Here is a 19,644-nt window from a genome sequence, read left to right on the forward strand (position 1 = left end):
GTTGACACCAGTGATGGTAAGTCACTCCACTCTATTACTAGTACCTGACTTCTGATTATATCAAAACTCTTCTCTTCCTCTCCCAAAACCCCCAAAATACTGAGTCCTAGCTTCAGCACTTGGCAGCAATCGCTAAGCCCTATTCTAAATGGAAAGATTGAATTTCTAGGGAATTGGTTAAGAATTTCCATGGAGTAAGAAACCCTCTTCATTTGTGCCTGTATGATCTATAACTGGTACATCAGATCCTGGCCCCATACAAGCACCTGACTTTATAATTCAGGTGCTTACACTAAGGCCACATAAAAACATTCACTGAGCTCAACCTCAGCCCAGTGTGCAACCATCATCTGGTCATGTGCAACTGTGCATGCAAATAATTTTCAATCCACTTCCCACTCAGAAGGATGGCTAATATCTTTACTACTTTTTCTACAGCCAGAGCCCTCCAAGCTACAGGTGGTATCTGTCTCTCAGAAAACTGTAAGAAGTGTTATTAAGAGGGTAGAAATCAATATTTTTTGGAAATTGAACACGTTCTGCCTGAGAAAGTTTTCCCTTTTTAGGACGCAGCAGCAATTCAAAGTCTGGCAAGATTTGATCTGCAGCACTGGTATCAAAGAAGATTCTGATCTGCTGCATTAACTAAGATAATCCTAAGAGGTTGGAATTATCACTAATAACCAGTCCTGTTGGAGCTGACTTCCTTATAAATTTTATTCTCTCTCCCCTGAGAGAGATCCTCTTAGGATGTGCTTAATTTTAAGTAACTTAGTCCCTCTGACTTCTATGGGACTGTCTAACTGCTTTAAAGTTAAGCAGTTGCTTGTGCCCTTTGATCAAACCCAGGGCATATGAAAAGTAGTAAAAGTTGTATATCTGAGAGTCTACAGGCAGCTAAAATAGTCCCATTTCCAAGTTTAGAGGCTGGATAAAGGTGTAATTTGGGATTTCCTAGGAGGGCTGTTTGTCCTGGTCATTTTATTCATGTAGGTAACCTTGCTGATGTTATGTGTATTGATTAATCAACCAGGAAAAAAAAAAACTTGTTTTTTAATTTCAGTCTTATACACTTACAGTTACTTTTATTTGCAGGAAACTCTTTTACTCTTCTTCAGTGGTCTTGTATTTATACAGTTATTCAGTCCATACATAAAAAATATTCAGCTGTGACATGAAATAGAATTCATTGACTTTTAATTCCACATACACATTTCAGAAAAGTGAAATGATCAATAGCATCCAATAACTAAATTGGATCAATAAATAATATATGTTAGTTTGCCTAAAGGCCTGAAAAAATCTGGAAAAAGAAATACATGGTCAGCCCTTTTCAAAGATATTTCAGACTCCAGGAAACTGGTTGAAACTTGAGATTTTTAATAGCTGTGAAACAGTCTAAATTCTTGATTATTTTAATGGAATTACAGCATAAATATAGCAAAATTTGTAATAACAACTCAAAGGGCTAGGACACTCAGAATCAATAGAACAGCAAAATGAGAATAAAGCTCACCAAAAAAGTGAAACAGAAATCAATACAAATCCTCTTGGACTAAACAAATCCCTCAATAGCTCCAAAAAAAAATAAAGCTAGATTAAACCAGCTCTTGCAGGGTGAATGTAAACATACTGATTTGCCCAAGTATAAAATACATTTAAGTTTGTTACCACTGTCTCATGATTAATATAATCTGGGACTAATATTTCTTTTTGGACTAATATTTCTGTTTGGAAGACCCAAACTAAAAATCAAGCAGTGTGAAAAAGTACTGAATCTTTTGTCATATTTAATTAATTTGTTAGAGAACAGAACATTGCCAAATTGCTATGAAAATACACACGCACACAGTTATTATGAATAAATCAATTATTTTACAGATGACAGAAATAAAAATTTGATTTTTTAGTATATAGATAGATAGATAGATAGATACACATGTACTATAATCGCAGAGTCCAGAGGAAGTAGCTGCCCATCTCTTACAGCTAAAAAAGGAGAACTAGAGACATCATAGAAATAACTTGATGCAGTTAATGAGAAAGAGGAAGATGGTCCCAGAAAAAAATTATTATCCTGGAGAAAGAAGGTATAGAGAAAACTGGCCAGTCTTCCCTCTTAGGTCTGGGAACAGTTGTTTTTTAGGATGACCAGAGGAAATCTCCCTCATTTTTGAGGAGATCTAGAGAAATACTTCAGACTACTAAACTCACCTGAAAAAGATCAAGATTTGGCAAGTGTCAAGTCTTTTATCCTTTATAAAAGATTTGATGAATTGGAATTTTATCTCAGGCTTACACAGTGGCAGTGGCATCACAGTGTCTCTCCTCCACTCTGTGACCCCATACCTAAGACACAGCTGAGCAGCCTGATTTTTGATCATAAAATCACAGCTCACAACCAAGTTCTCTAAAAGAGACTTCCCAGGAGCAGCCCAGTGAAAACAGATGACTCCAAAGGAGAATCAAGATCAAGTTGAAAACCTAATAGGAGAATAATAAAGCCATGACATAGACCTGAGAAGGCTTGTGAAATCACTGAACTTGAAAAAAAGAGCTTACAGGCCAGGGACCTGAACACACAGCCCCCAAAACAAAAGTCTGTTAAACTCTGTCTACAAGAATAGTGTTGGGGAAGCTTGTCCAGGAAATGGTCTGTCAGCTCTTATGAGTTTGGAAGTAGAGCATGGACTAGTGAAGGTTAGGAACCAAAAAAACTGAGAGATATGCTAGGCCAAAATGCAAGACCAAAGTAATGGCCAGAGGCCATGCTGAGGAACAGAAGATCCAAGAAGTAAGATGCTCAACAAGCCAAGAGCCAGAGCATAACCAAAGTAAAGATTATAGCTTAATTGGACAAAAGTCCCTGATGACCTAATGTTATTTACCCAGACATATACTTGTTCTTGAAACAAGGAACAACAACTACAACTAGGAAAAAAAAAGAACCAAAATGTGTTTATTTTGTTTCCTAAAAGGAGTTAAGCTATGACATTTCATGTTACTTCATTTATTAACAACCCAAATCAGAGATTCTATATAAATGAAAACCACTATAATATTTGACCACAGAATAAAATTACAGTTAGCTAATGCAACACTATCCACACAAATTATCTCTAATCGGTTGACATAAATATGATTGAACTAATGATAGAATCGTTGAGGTTGGAAGGCACTTCTGGAGATCATCTGGTTCAACCCTCCTGCTCAAGCAGGGTCACCTAGACCAGGTTGCCCAGGACCATGTCCAGCTGGGTTTTAAATATCTCCAAGGACAGAGATTTCACAGCCTCTCTGGGCAACCTGCTCCAGGGTTCAACCACACTCACAGTAGAGAAATGTTTTCTTAGTGCCAAATTAATGTTACAAACTGAAAAGATGAAGCAAGAAATAGGAAGTCACAAACATGTACCTCTAACTGAGTGACACACTGAGCTGCTAAGAAATGCCTCATATATATGACATGGGGGCAACACATCACTTAAGGTCACAGATCCTTGTTCAGCTAATCTAGCTAATGGGGTCCTCAGTCACAGTGGTGACTGACAGAGTCCAGCTAGAGGGCTGATTGCCTAAGTAAAGTCTGACAACCTGGCAGCTGACTAGTCTAAAAAGTTAGACCTCAAGGGAAGGGAATATTTGTTTTTAACACCTGTGACAGAATTATATCTATAGGTCAAAAATGGATAGAAAAGGTACCTGCACGGCCAATCCCTGCCACAAAGATGTAGCAGGGAACCCAAGAGCACAGATGATGGACAGGAGATGATAGTAGAGGCCTTGAAACTACAAGCACAGGATGACAGCAGAAGCCCCAGGAGATAAACAGAGATCAAAAGTGGTCCACTGCAGGTCACTAAAGGAATGCAGCACTGAGAGCTGGATTATCATTAGAAATAGTTTGGGGTCTTAGGAAAGAAAATGTTTCCAACCTACACAAAACATCCCATTTTGATGAGAATACAGGGAAGAGAACAAGGAAGTATAAGAGAGAGTCACAGTGCTACAAGAATGATAACAAAGGAAGAACAGAAAGAGAAGATGTATTCCAGCACTGTCTGCCTGGTTAAGGATGCTGTGCCTGACCAACATATCCACAGCAGATCCTCCTTCTCCTTCACTAGAGCACTGCTTTTTGATATGCCATTCATCACATTTCACTGTTGAAGATTCAACAACCAAATGTAGTGCTACATCTTACTATATAATTGGGTAAAATAAATTAGAATTTTGAAAACAGTGTATATGTGTGTGTGTGTGTCTGTCTGGATGTTTTATGGTCCAGTCTTCCCACATACAAAAAGGTGATTGGTACCACAGTATCTAGTCTGAGTTAATTTGGATGCAACAATGGGTATATCCCTACACTGCCATGCTGACCCAAGTTTAAACTCATATTAACTCAGCTCAAGTGTAGGGTGAGCCACCTGGCTTACCACAGTCTTCTCTGGTTTGACAGCAGTTTGTAATAACATGAAAAAGGGTTTTACCAGTGACTGAGCTGAAGTAATAGATATGGACCTGTCCTGCAGCTTTTAGTAAGAGAAAACACTTTCATATGATTTCCATGAAAAAGATTATAGGGTTAGTAAATATGTTGTATGCCCATTCCCATGGATGGCAATGCAATAAACAGATACTAGGTAAAGAAAGCTAACAAAATACTTTCAGTCCTCTGCTCTGAAGTTAGATGTAATACTACAATATGCTAACTGGGTAAAGGACCAGATTCAATGCCTAACGATCTGTGCCTTGCTTGTCAATAGAGTATTTAAGTAGTTGCTCTACTTCTTTTGAACTGCTTGCTGATCAGAGCTGACATACAGTGCTAATATATCCTAGTGGTGCCCCAACCATCCAAATTCTCAGCATTGTCACCGTATCTGCTAGGATTTGTCAACCTCTTATCTGAACGACTTCTGTAATTCTTTGGTTGTTCATTTGTTAGATTTTGGGGCTGATTTTTATCAAATTTCTAGAGGCTTTTTTATATTCTATATATCCTTTTGTACAGCAAAACATCAATAGTCTAGGTTGAAAAGTGATTATATTTAGTATCACTTTCTTCTACAGAAAGACAATTGTCTTATCTACAAGTAAACCTCCTAAAGCTCAAACTGTCAAAAAATCCACATGTGATTTCTGAGTAGGGGACATGCTATCCCTGATTGTCCTAAGAGCAATACTCATAGTCACATCCATTCACCCTGCTAATACATGTAGGTTTTGAATGACCTTTTCAGGGTGAGGTTGTCATCTGCAGAAACCTTGTATTTCATTTATTTTCTGGCTAAAATTGTATCAGAAACTACCATGCTGCATCATCTGCATTTTTCAAAACATTGGATGTGTTATGGTAAACTATATACTATCTGCAGTTCTTCAACCAGACCTATACAGTAATTCCTAGATATTATTAGCTTTCACCACTCCTATGACCCCTCAAATCAGCACAAGTCAGTCAGTCCCTGATATCTGAGAAGCTTAAAATTTTATCTGGAAATGTGCAGTGGCAGCTGTTTCTTTTCTTCCACTTTAATGTCTTAAGTATTTAAAGACCGCATCTCTTTGTCTGGAAGAAACTGCTTTCAGCAGTGATAAATTTTTATGTGTAAATAATTTATTAAATAGACACAGTGCCAGAAAAGAGTCTACTTGGGTTTTACTAAACCAATAATGCTTCTTATTGTGTACTAATAAACCTTTTCTATGCAGTCTTGTTATCATGTCTTAGTGGGAAAGGAGACCACAGATTTTCTCTTTACAATCAAGTATCACTGTAATTTATTTAACTGAATTCACTCATGCAGGAAAAGAATAGGGTATGGCAAACAACAAAACTATGGATTTGAATGGCATGCAATTCCATATTCGAGGAAGTATTTGATATAATATGACACCAATTAAGTTCTTTTAAACAAAGCCTCCAAACATGTAAGTGTGTAAAGATATTTCAGATAATCATACACTAAAAAGTGAACTATATGTTTTATACAATAAACAGAAACAAAGAAAATGCATCTTGTCCAGCATCAGAATTTTATGCTGCTTGGATTCTTCATACTACTTCATAAATCCTTGTTTGTCTTGATTTTAAAAATAAGGATAATCAGGCTATCATGAAAAGTGTATTTGTAAAGGAATGTTTCAGTGCCATCTAGTGGTTTTTTCATTTTAATAATAAATGTTCTCTCTCTTGTACAACAATTTTCATTTAATAATTGTAATCAGAAAACACTTATTATTACTACTATATGTTTATTTTTCTTCTCAACTTTTATACATAATGATGCTGGAGATACTACCTTTAACAGTATTTATATTGGCTCTATCTAAGGACACGCTGTTTCTGTGTAGAAATAGAAAAAACACCATGCAGAGTGGGAATATACTAAGCTGTATTACAAACAAGGGGAAGGCATCATACCATGAGGTCGAGCGCAATAATCTAGCCAGGCTAAAACAGCCTTGGAAAGGAACACGGCTTTCACTTGAAGATTTCAAGAAGAGAAATGCATCACTTCCTCGACCTGTTCTGCTAACTGGCACACTAATCTGTGTCTAATTGCTAATTTGAATGCATTGGCTCTAGCTTCTAGCCCTTGGTTATTCTTATGCTTTTCTCTGAGATTAAAAAGTTTTTTAATACCTGGTATATTCTCCATGTGTTAGTACTTCTGTGCTGCAAACAAGTTACCTCTCAGTCTCCTTTTTGATAAGCTTAACAAATTGCATTCTTTCTGTCCTTCACAGTGAGGTATTTTTACAGCACTCAGATAATCTTTGTGGCTTTCTTCTTATACCCGATCCATTTTTTGCACTGTTAGAAACACTGACACCTGACTTATAAGCAATATTCTAATACTGCCTTCATCAATGCTTATATAAACGCAAATTTGCCTCCCTACTCCCATACATTGCCTTCCTGAATAGATTTACAGATTCTTGTTGATCATTTTTGCCTCAAATGTCATATTAGAAGTTCATGTTGACTCAATTTTTCAAGATGATTTGGACTCTGTTTACCAACCTGTCCATGTTGCTCTGTGACTGTCATGTTTTCATCATTATCTATCATGCGTCAGCCTCTGTGCCATCTGCACATTTTATCAGCAATGAATTTACATTTATGTCCAGGTTATGTATAAAACTGTAGCAACACTTTGGTTTGAGCACTGTTCTTCAGAGAACCTAGTTGTGAACAGCCCCACTAGATGATTATTTCTCATTGAAATTATTATTCAGAACCATCAGTTTTAGGTTTTAATTCATTGATGTGGACCGTATATGGTACAGTGCCACTTTTTAAAATAAACAGTAGTAGATTGTGCTAGCTGAATATCTTCAAACAGTTAAAGCATATGATATCTATTCAGTATGATTACATCTGTAATCTCTCAAAGAATTAAATCAGGCCTATCTTCTATAAAACCATGCTGACTAGCATTAGTTGTATTCCCGTCATTCAATTCTTTATCACCGAATTTCTATGCTCTTTCCTGTTATTTTGCCTGGAGCTCAAGTCAGGCTAACTGGCCACTTACCTGAGAATCCTTTTCAAATACTGGCAAGCCATTCAAAGGTTTCCCGCTTCTGCAATTTCCCCAACACTCCAAAGTTTACTTTAAAAAATCGTTAGAGTGTGTGAAGTGTGTCAGCCAAGTGTGTTTTCTTTATGGACTTCTGGGTGCAAGTGATTCAGACTTGATTGTTTTAAAAAGCTTATCCCTAACGGATGTCTAACATCTTCCTTGTTTATTAATGAATTTAATGGGATGAGTACATTAACGTGCTTCTTTCCAAATACAAAACAGAAACAATAAATTGAAGTTCTTTGCCATTTCTACATTGTTCTAAGTATCTTCAGTATTAACCTACTCAGAGGTTCCATTGAAATGTGTATTCATGAGCACTGCCCAAAACCTTAAAGAAAATTCACAAGCAGTTGTAAGACCGTCAGTCACAATCTTTTACTCCTCTAAAGCTCATAAGGTAAACTTGTAGCCATACCTGCCTGTCATTTAAACATACACACACAGTGAAAGTAAAACCAGTGACACTATATTACAGAAGCAGTCATTGCTGGTATGATGGACAAACTGTAACATCGTGTTTGATATTTGCTCTTAAAAGAGTTTAATCTTTCAGAAAAGATAACTGTATAGCTTATAATACTTCAGCTTATAGTTATTAAACAAATTAACCGACTTGCATTCTATTCATGTTTAAACACTTTCCAGTCTCATTCATTGTAGTCCATATAACTATCCATCAACCACAAATTTGGCCCTCCATGTCTGTATCCCAAGCTTTTAATACTGATTTTTCAGGTAGGTAGGTTCCCTGTGCCACAATCACACTGGAATTCCAAAATAATAAAACTTTTAGGTTATTTATGTATTAAGTTTATAGGTTGTTTGATCTTTCCTATCTCCTCAGATCTGACTCTTCCAAATGAAGGACATACAGGCCTGGAAAATGCTGAGTTCTGCTAAAATGCACCACAGAGGCTTGGCAGAAAACAGGACCAGAAGTAAAAGGTGGCCAAGCAAAGTCATGATGCATATGGCAGTGACTCCACCACTCCTGTGAAGAGTCACTGTGACAAGAGGAAGACAAAGGGAAACACCTCTGTGGTGAAGCCTGAAGAAACTAAAGAGCAATATTCCTTCATTATCCTCATGGGCTGTTATTTTGGAAATCAGCTGTAGAGTCTGTGGTCATATGTAATAGCTGTAACTGTAGCACATAAAGTTAAATTAATATAGCTGTTCCAGCAATGATTATAGATTTCATAACACTCGTTATGGAAGAGTGCCACCTACACAGGTCAATGATGTCCCGAACATGGCACACGAGTAGTGAGAAGAATCATGTCACTGGAATGCTGCCACAGAAAATACCATTAAACTTCTGAGTATTAAATCTGTGGTACTTGAGAAAATCACAAGCAACTACTGCTTTTTTATGACCCATCACGCCATTAGCACTGTCAGGCTACTGACTAGCATGAAGTCTATCTAACGGCTTGCATATATTTATAGCAGCAAAGCACAGGGGTAGTTATGAAGACAGAAAAAAGAGGATGTTTAGAGAAAAAAACAGATCCTCTATATTGCTTACTCTCTGAAACTAAAAGGTATTTACTTCTCTGAGAATGAGGAATGTATTATGTGTAATTTAGCTATCCCACAAAGAGAACAGCTATTAATATATTTGTATTATGTCATATATTTGAATTAAGTATAATTCTTTTACTTTTGAAGAAAGACAAATATAGCTAGTTTTAGAGACAGAGTTCTGCTGCACACTAAGTTAGTTATGAGTATATTTTCCTTACTTACACAGCATTAAAATAGGGCTGGAAGATTAAACATATTAATAGAAAGCATCAATTTGGCTGACTTCCTTTAAAAAGAGATGATAATCATATCCACCTGGAACTCCAAAATAATTTGCAAATAGGGACAAAATGCAGATTCTGATATTAAAAAAAAAGCCCTTTGTAAATGAATATAAATTCTTAGGTATATTCATTATTCCATAGTTATACTAAGGACCAACAGTACATTTGGCCTTCAATACCTACAAACTGTAATTGCTTTATGTTACACATTTCATTTGAATTATTTACTAGCAGCAGGAAACATTCTGGAAAACTATCACGTGATTGTAAGGGTACTTTTTACACTTTACCCTAAACAGTCTTTCACTATTCATTCGGGGGGGGGGGGGGGAGGCGGGGGGAGGTTCTACTGTTTTTTTTTCTCACATTTTCAAAGTTTCCAAACTAGATATCTGGAAGAGCAAGGAGAGGAAGGCGATATATTTTTTTTTCCTCCCAAATTTCCCCTTTTGAAGGGCTGGAGAATACATTGCTCAGGGGGTGGAAATGGGAGGAAAGAATGTAGGGAACTAAGGATGGAGTTGAGAAGTGGGAAAATGCAAATGGGAAGACAAGAAGAGAGAGGGAGGATGGTGGAAAGACTGAAGAAGGAGACAAACAATGAATTCAACAGGGAAAGGTAAAGAGAAACTGAATGATTTGATGATGTTTGGGTATAGAAGTGAGACAATGCATATTCAGTGAATATGGAAAGTAGATCATTATAGCACATATGATTTTGGATGTTCTCTCCAGTTGTCTGAATGGCATTTCTATTATGTATTCCCTAGTACTTATAAAATAAGATGTATAAAGCATTAATATGCAGAAGATATGTTCGAAGTGTTCAGGCAGCCAAACAAGTGTCTGATTTTCAGACAGTTTAGCAAGACAACCACATTTATAATTTGTTCAGGCCTGTCACGAGTTACCCGTGCAAATATGAAAATACATTTTTGCACACAATTAAATGTTGTGAAATGGACAAGTACAAAACCATTTGTGTAAAAAATATGCATCTAATTTTATGGAAAATCAACTTGATTCTAGTAGTCAGAATACTGAGACTATTATCCAAATCCACAGAGGGTTTCCTTACTTCTAGCAGAAATATGTAACAGATTATGTAAATATGATTTATTTGTAAATGGGCTCACAGGCCAATTTTTGCACTGATATGTTTGAACAGTTTAACAATCTTCCCCTCAGCTAGCTAGTTTTTCGTTGCTGGTAAGGGAAAAGGAGTAGATATCTCTAGTCCCAGTGCCTGATACTGCAGAATGAGAAAATCCAGAGGTAGCCACGGTCCCAATGCAAAAGGGGAAAGGGACAGGATCTTACATGAGAGAGAAAGATCTGAGTCTATGGGCTTGCGCAAAGCATTGGTTTTCAGCTGGAGGAAAGGTTTAACCCTACATCTGCTGTGATATAATCCCATAAAGCGGCTTCAGTTTTTTTCTGGCTCTCCAGATCTGAGCCTGGGGAACTGGAAAGGAATTGCAGCCCTGAGCCAGGAATGTGAGCAGTGCCAGCAGAGACAAGGTTAGGCCCCTGCCCCTGCTAAGCCTATACTGGAGGAAATCCACAGGCACACCTTGGGAAAATATCAGAGTAGACTCTTCAGTGAAGGACAGAGTTCTCCAAGGAAAGGGGGAGGCTGCAGCTCTCCCAACAGCACTGCTCAGTGTATATGCTCCTAGTCATAAGAAGAGGGACGCAGCTGTCCACAGCCCCACATCTATCCTGGATGTCCAACCATCTGTCTACTGACTATACTATAAAGAAATAAAGTAGCATTTATGGTGTCTCCCGCAGTATTAACTGTGAGATTAGAAATAGATGCAAGGAAAGCCTAAAAACCACCAAAGGAATCAAACATATCAGTGACACAATTCCAACTCACAAGAAATAGATATTTTATTTTAAAAAATCTCTGTGTCATTTCAGGATGCCCACTGGACATATCTTTTAAAAAACTGGACTGTTTCACTACAGAAGAGGAATGATACCACAGTAATAGTTACACAGTAGGAAGGAGCAACACTTGCTGTTTAATACATACTACTCTTTGTTAAGGTCAGAATGCTAATACCTATGATCTTACAGATTTACTGTGGTTTTACCTACCATAGCACATGGGATCAAGACAATCTACTTTCCTTTTCCAAATCACACCACAAATTTTGATAGGATGCCCATACAAACCAAGCACTGTTCATTCATATACAGCCACAGCTGCATAATTCAGCAGGAGGGTAGGTGTGCATTAATATGCTGGGGAAATGATTACTACGTTGAAATTACTAAACACATGCGAGAAAAATATGCAGATAAAGTATGAAAGGCAGTGTACTGCTTACATGGGGGGTAGCGGTAGAAGACCAATTATATTCTGTTTTCATTTCTTCTTTTAATAGGGAGCTATTACTGTGGTCAGCAAGCACATCAGCTAGCTTAATCATTCAGAGGAATCCATTAACAATAAAGACTTCAAACGCCATATATGAACATGTGCCTCATTAGAAAATGGTCTAGGATTAACTGTAATAGTTGTGATGCCCATTAAAAAATCTGCAGTGCCTTTTCTTTAACCAGAAATACTTCACCTAGGAGAAGCTACTCGGCTGGGCACAGAAGAAAGTACAGGAAATCTGAGAGCTTTTTCAGCGGTTAACTTCTCAAAAAGAAAAAAGACAACTCAGCCTTGTCTCTCGTATTTGTGTGTGTACAGTTATAACCAAATATGTAAGATATATCTTAATGCTTCCTTAATACTAACAAACTAAATAAATGAGAGGCCAAAAATAAATGGGATGTAGTCCTTTTTTTCCCATCCCTTAATCCTGCTTTTGCTCCTTTGAAAAGATTTTTCCATTTTGAGTTTTCTCAACTTGCCCACTTATTTCAGGGATCTTTGCTATTTTATTGTTTGTCTCACTTATCTATATCCTCAGCACCAGTTTTTCTAGGCATCTTCAAGATGCTCATGCTAACAGATTTTTCAAATTCCTCCACTACAGATCATCAACTTCAAGTTCAGAAAAATGTACTAGATTTTGAAAACCTTATGCTCATCCAAATGGCTCCAGTTTACTTCCCTCATGACTCAGTTCCACCACTCCACTGCATCATTTCCAGTTGGGGTTCAGCAACTGTAAAGCAAGTATCTGTGTACTACACCCTACATGCATACAGGCAGCTAGAGTCCTCCACAAGGACACAATACAAACTCTAAACTGGTAGGCAGAGCAATAATCTCCATACAAAAATTATCAGCTATAAGTTTAGAGCATTAATATTTATTGGTTTATGGCACCTGGAAGTGTACTGATAACTCAGGGCACAGAGAGATGACATGGCTTCACAGAAGAGCTAAAAATCTCATTTCAGTAAGGCAGGGAACACAACTGCGTCACGAAGTGGGAAGAAGGGAGACTGATAAGCGATGTTCCTGCAGTGAGGCTAAAGTTACTCAGAGAAGGGTTGAGTACACCATTATGATACACATAAAACAAAGGAGAGAAATGTTTTGCAGGTGACACACGTAGGAAGGAGATAGTGATGACAGCAGATATGAAGCTCAGGTTCTAGGACTAGGAGTGGCTTCGTAGGAGTCAGCGCGCTGTGGAAGAGGTGAACAAACAAATCAAGGCTGCCATTATCGGCTCAGCAGTGACTGGGGCAGCTCAAAGAGCATAACAAAGTTGTGAAAGCAGGTAGAGAAAGAGTTACATTAATTCACTTCCCACTTAGGTAACTAGCTGTAAAGAAACCTATCAACACACCAAACTTGAAGACCATCACTGGAAGATATCTATGAATATCAGCTCATCCATCTCTCTTTCACACTCAGAACTGTAACTCTGGCTCCTGGCCATGACTATGTCAGATGTTGCCACTGAAAATAAATACTTGTCCAATGTGTATGTATTCTCACTCACACTTACCAAACAAAGCAGCACCAAAAGAAACAACTGCAGTGAGAAGAATCCTTCTGAAGTTTCCAGAGAAACCACCTTAACCAACAGATTAGTCAAAATCCTTTCAACACAGTTGTCTCCAATTACATCTTCAATACAGTTATTTAAACCAAATGGTTCGTGCTAATACTTTTTGGAAAATACTCAAAATTGAAGCAAATATAAGCAAGTAAATATAATTTCAAGCAAAAATAAGAAGAAATCAAACATATTTGAAGGTCGTCTTTACTCTGGGTCTGGTTTATTCCTGTTGAACTGAACGCACATAAATGGAGCTTTTCAAACCCTTTGAGGACTGAAATTACATAAACTGTAATTTTCTACATACTTGCATATGCCACTTTGAAAATCTCAAATGTGTTGATATATATTTATATCCCAAATTATAATGACAACATGCAACTTCCATTTGTACATTTAAATATATTTGGTTGTGTGCAAATATTACTATCCACTTGCCAACAGTCCTGTTTTTTATTTTATTTTATTTCAAATAAGGTGCTTCACTAAAATGTGCATGCCATTGAATGGAACTGTCTTATTCTCAAAAGGGCTTTGCTTCACTACCAGAAATGTAGTTTCCTGGGATGTATGTATGTTTTGCAGTGAGTTAACATACAAACAGTTTCTCACTGTTAGTTCTTCAGGAAAATTAGGCATGACAGTTTTATTAACAGTCATGGGGAGAGGGAATGTATAACTTATCTAATTTAAGGCTTAGTTCCAATTCTGGAAAAATTCAGCCAGCTCTAACTTTTCATATATAAGAGCACAGGTATAAACTAGAATAAATTTCACAGGAGAACTGTCATGAGACAGTAAAAATACCAAGCTAGTTGTTATCTCTAATTCCTTTAAATCCTTCTAAGAGGCACTGCAGCACAGTTTCACCTACAGAACCCCATTAACTCCTGACTGCTAATGGGGTAGGCAGTAATGACTGCTGTTAGCTGTCTCGTACTTTGCTTGATTTATCACTGTTTGTCTCTACTTCCTCCATCTCTCCTGTTTATTTCACCTGTTTGTTGCATCAGGACCATAGTCTTTCCACTTCAAGTCTGTACAGCATTAGCCTCTAGGTGCTGCTGTGGTGCAAGTAACTGGCAATAAGTATGTTGGAAATGACACTACTATAAAATAGAATTGAAAGGTGCAAGCAAAACTGCCCTCAATTTCATGACTGTCTGGATTAACAGCTGTCTTGAAAATATATTTTGATTATAAAACTACTTGAAAATTATTCTTAAGTAGACAATATTAAGTATTTTTTCCTTTAGGCAGCTAGTGAATTGATCTGAAAGTGCCAGTATTAATAAAATGACACCTCCATGGCAATCACATTTCACAAACACCGAACCCCATGGACTGCCACTGTGTCCCAGGTTTGGAGCTTTGAGCTAATGCAGACTATAGGGTGGGGAATGTTTCATCAGTGAAAGAAATCAGTTCTGGGAAATTCATCTTAGAATAAAACATACCTTAGAATAACAAATAGAATACCAACCGTCTCACACATGCCATGGCTTTTTTCTTTTCCTTTTTTTTTGGGGGGGGGCGGTAATTGTGAACCACAGTCTTGCATGTGCTCCTCACAAACTGAGGCTGCTATATTTGCCTAGTTTCGCAACCAAGACCCTGTAGTCAGCATTTACGTAATGGAGAGGGGAATTATGTAAGCCTTGAAAATACATACTTAACACTCTCCCATTGTCTACAGATTTTATAATTGTCTCAGGGCACTTCTCTCTTTTTTCCAATAAGAAACTTGGTTTCAATGACACAGAAGAGTATGCCCAGGCAATATCCTATCCATAAAGGCTAAGGTATTCAGGGCAGAATCCAGTAATTATGTTAAAAGCCAGGCATCTACATAGTGCTATGGAAATAATAATTCAACTGATTAAATTTCAGGAGTTTGTAATATTACTCCAGGATATAAGAAAAGTTTCAAAGATGAAATCTTGGTTGAAAATAAGGTGCAGCAGAGCAAATCTATAAATGCAAAACCAAGAACTTAAAAAGTGTCATTTCCACTATACTTAAGATTTCATGCCATGGAATGCACTTGTAGTTAGTAGAACAACAGTGCTACACTAAACAGGCCTTTAACATCCTTATTGCCTTCATTTTGTGTAAAAAATTGCAGATTTTTTTTTAAAGTGTCAGTTTACCCCACTTGATAAATTTTATGCTTTTTGCACAGAGAGGACCAGTACTTTAAGAAGTGATAACAGCTATATGAAGGCCATGAAAAACAACCCCTTCGAAGTGTGTTTTGCAAGGCTAGCAGGAAGTTTAAAGGAAACAAAAGAGCTGGTTTTCTTAGAACTCATGAAACTGCCAGCAATGAATTCCCTTTGATTTCTTGACCAAATGCTCTGTCTTCTAGGGCCAGCCAGTGAGGGCAATGAGATCCCTGGCATCAGTCCTCCTGCAGCCAAGGACGATGGAGTGGTCTGTCTGGAGATCCCTTATTTTTGATGAGATCTGACACAGGCTCTCACTGCTGTTCATGTCACTGGTAGCCAGGATGACTTTGAAAACTGCTGGCTTCACAAACTGGACTTGCCTGGCTGACAGCACATTCTGGTCCCGAACAAATGCTCAGCATTCAGAGAGTCAAACCTTCCCCTTACCTGGATACTGAGTCTGCCCGTGTATAATCCAGTACTCTGAGACTATGTGCCTGGCGTGCTAACCCTAGCAGTGAAACACTGCAGCTGAGCTAATTTGTCCAAGTGGTGCCAGTGGTACTAAAGGAGTCTGCAGTAAACTCCTAAATTACAATGGCTTATTCTGCTTGCCGCCTAGGCATCATTTGGTTCTTGCTTCTTGTGACTGTTGATAATCCTAGCTTTGATCATGAGATGTTTTACATTAACCTTAACCAACTCAAACTGTAGTCCGACTGCTAGCAAGAGAAAGCAGACAATGGTTTTATACAACCTGCCATTAATGTCTGTCGCTTATCACATAATACTACAAATGACAAAAATAATCAGTGCCACCTGCCTTGCATATACCTGCATTTTTCAAACCAGTGTTCCTCAAGTTTCGCTCCAAGATTAGTGTGTCTGTAGCACACTCTCAGCACCCTCTCTCCTGAGAGCAGACAAGGATGTACACGTGCATGGTGTAGAACACATCTGATAAGACCAGCCCTTCCAGGAAGCAAGGACCTGCTCTGCACACACAACCTCACTATACAGTGCATCCGTATCAAGTCCAGTCATGACACAGGGGCGGGTAAACGGCCTATAAGCCTTTATTTGCCAATAGAAGATTTTATCCTTCTGTCACGTATTTTTTCAAATGTAGTTTAGAAAGCTGTCTAAATAGTCAATTCTTTTAATAAGATTTAACTATTAAATAATCCTACAACAGAGCTATATGAAAACCCAAGGCCTGTATACTACAATCATTTACAAGGAGCGTGTTCACAAACAGCCCAACCGGTTTTCAGAAGCATGAAACCTGCATAGAAACCAGTCCTAAAGGTTTTAACTCTCCAGTTCTTCATGCTTAGTATGTAGCTCACCCAGTAACAGCTCACTGAAATATTACTGAAATCTGATAATTTTTCAGATATTCCATTGCACCTCAAAGAAATCACAAATATATCACACTGAAGTTAATACTGAAATGCAGGCTTCTACCCTTGCTTATTTAAAGCAATCGCAACAATTCAAGGGACTTCAAAAAGAGGCTGGGTTGGACTCACATTGTGAAATATTCCAATTAAGCTTAGTAGATTTAATCGGTGTGGAAATGCCTTTATATATTGCATGCTGGCCTGATTGCAACATTCCACTCCTACATTGCTTAGACTTCAGATGACTCTGCTTTGCGATCATGCTTTATAACTCTCATTCAGAATAGTCCTTTTCAGCATTACATTTAAAGAATTTTCCCTGGACCTCCTGTTTTTTCCAAATTTTGTAAAAATATGTGTGTTTGTAACTTCAAAGCCAAAAGGCTTGCAACATAAATGGTGATGCTCAGTTTTTTTGAAGTCGTATTGAGCTTGATATTGACAGTTGGCATGTATGCCATCCTGCAGCTGTTTCAGTGCTCCATTTCAGGAAGATGCTACAAATTACTTACTTTTCCCCATAGTCTATCCTTTAATTGCTGGCCCTTCTCAAATGAGTGCTGAGAGATCTTCCAAAAATAGCAGAGGGCAAAGATATTAAGACCTTATTTAAGACCTGAGAGAGGCCTCGAAGTTATTAAAATTCCGACAGCATTCTCAAAATATTCTAAAAAAAAAAACTACTGAAGAAACAATGGTATCAAACCCAGAATAAAGAAGCTTTCTTGTTTTTAGATAGTCCTGGATCGCAATTAAATATGGTAGAAGTTGCTCCCCTGTGTATGTCAACACTGTTGTATAGGGAGTGGCAACGCAGGTCTGAGATGCTAAAACAGCCCTTGGGACGTGTCCATGAACTCCTTCTGCTAGGCCTCTCCAAGAGTCCCTCTGTGGAAGAAATCCGCAGATTATCAGGCATCTCAGATGAACAGCTCCACATTCGAACTTCCATTCCAGATGAGACACAAAGCAGGGACATACACAAACCCACAATGCAGGCTACAAGCATTAAGGATAGTCACAAAACAAAATACAGTTATTAAATCATTACACATGTTGCCACACCACAAACACTTAAGAAACTAAAGATAGTGTCATATACATAACAGCACCTTCATGCAAACCTTGTGTACTTGACTGAAGTTAAGGGATGTATAACTGAACAAAACCAGTGCCTGCAAAATAACAACCAAACCGACATAATCCAAGCTAAATATAACATAAAAAACTGATATGCAATCACTTAACTATTTTATTAGGTATAGATATTTAGAAGCAGCTAACAGCCGGCATAAATTAGTACCATTCAATTGATTTCATCATCCTTTTTTAAACAAGGAGGATTCTGCTCCAGCAATTACAGCCCTCATTTAATAGTTCAGGCAAAGAGAGATACAAGGATATTAAGAGACCTGATTAAGATTGAAACGCACATGAAATCTGGGAGAGTGTTGAATACAAGAAATTTACTGACTATGTCTTCACCTTTAGTGTCTAGTTTTTCAAAAAAAAAGATAAAAAGATGTTATCAGGATATAGAAAATAATTCAGCCATCTTGCAAAATGATGTTACCTGTTTAATATAAAATGTGACATCTCTAATTTTAAACAGGAGCAATACTTAAAAAAAATCATATAGTGTTTCTAAAGGCAGTATTCTAGCAATTATGCTACCAGATAGATTTGTCCCAGTTACCTCACAAAGGCTGTCTTCCTATTTTACTAATAACCACCAACTTTAACACAATTTAAAAGTCAACAATATAAAATCAAAGGCCTTCACATAGAGCTTTTATCCCACCACAGCATGTAATCCTGAAACCATATAGTAAAATTCATCATTATCAATTACAATTCATTTAGCATAACCTTCTACAGGATTGTCAAAACCAGCTATGCTTATAATCTTTATTCCATGCTTTCCCATTAATCCGTGAAATCCATACTATATGGTATTTAACCATTTATTCTCAAAATAATCTCTAACTCTGAAAAGTACAGACCAGATAATTTCATGCCGGATGGCTGCTGAGTGAAAGAAAAAAATGGCAATTTATTTAGGAAGAAGTCCAAAAGTTTAGTTATTTTTTCATCATTTTTGCACTGTAGATAACTAATTTATATCTTGAAATTTAGATTAATCTATACAGTGCCCTTAGGCCTTAAAGTACCTTATCAAAGGAGATTTTAAATTTCCTGTTTTTATTACATTCTTCAGTGCCCTAATTTGTACTTCTAAATTCAATGTTGTCCTCAAAATGTGCATAAAGCACAAGGGTGTTTAATCACATAAATGATAAAAACCTATCTCAATTGTAATTCTATCTCTGACACAAACTAAGACATAACTGCAGAATAAATTTATTGCATTTATAAAACCATAAGTTTCTGATCTTAGCTGGTGTAAATCAGTCTAACTCTATCAACCCAATCAATGTCTCAGACCCCCTATATGTGTTTCAAATACGTAGCCTAGACTCTTACAAACGGCAAGCAATTGCTGCATGCAACCACAGTCTGTTACTAATCACATCGTTATTAGCAATTGCACCACCATTATGTGAAAAAAACAAAAGTGCCTCAAACTTGAAATCACTATTTTCATGAATTCTTTGCTTCCCTGACCTGTTTCAGTGAGAGGGATATTTTATCAAACTGAAGCTCTGCACAAATATGGCATTTTT

The sequence above is a fragment of the Apteryx mantelli genome, chromosome 7 (genome assembly GCF_036417845.1).
Source record: "Apteryx mantelli isolate bAptMan1 chromosome 7, bAptMan1.hap1, whole genome shotgun sequence".
Classification (NCBI taxonomy): domain Eukaryota; kingdom Metazoa; phylum Chordata; class Aves; order Apterygiformes; family Apterygidae; genus Apteryx; species Apteryx mantelli.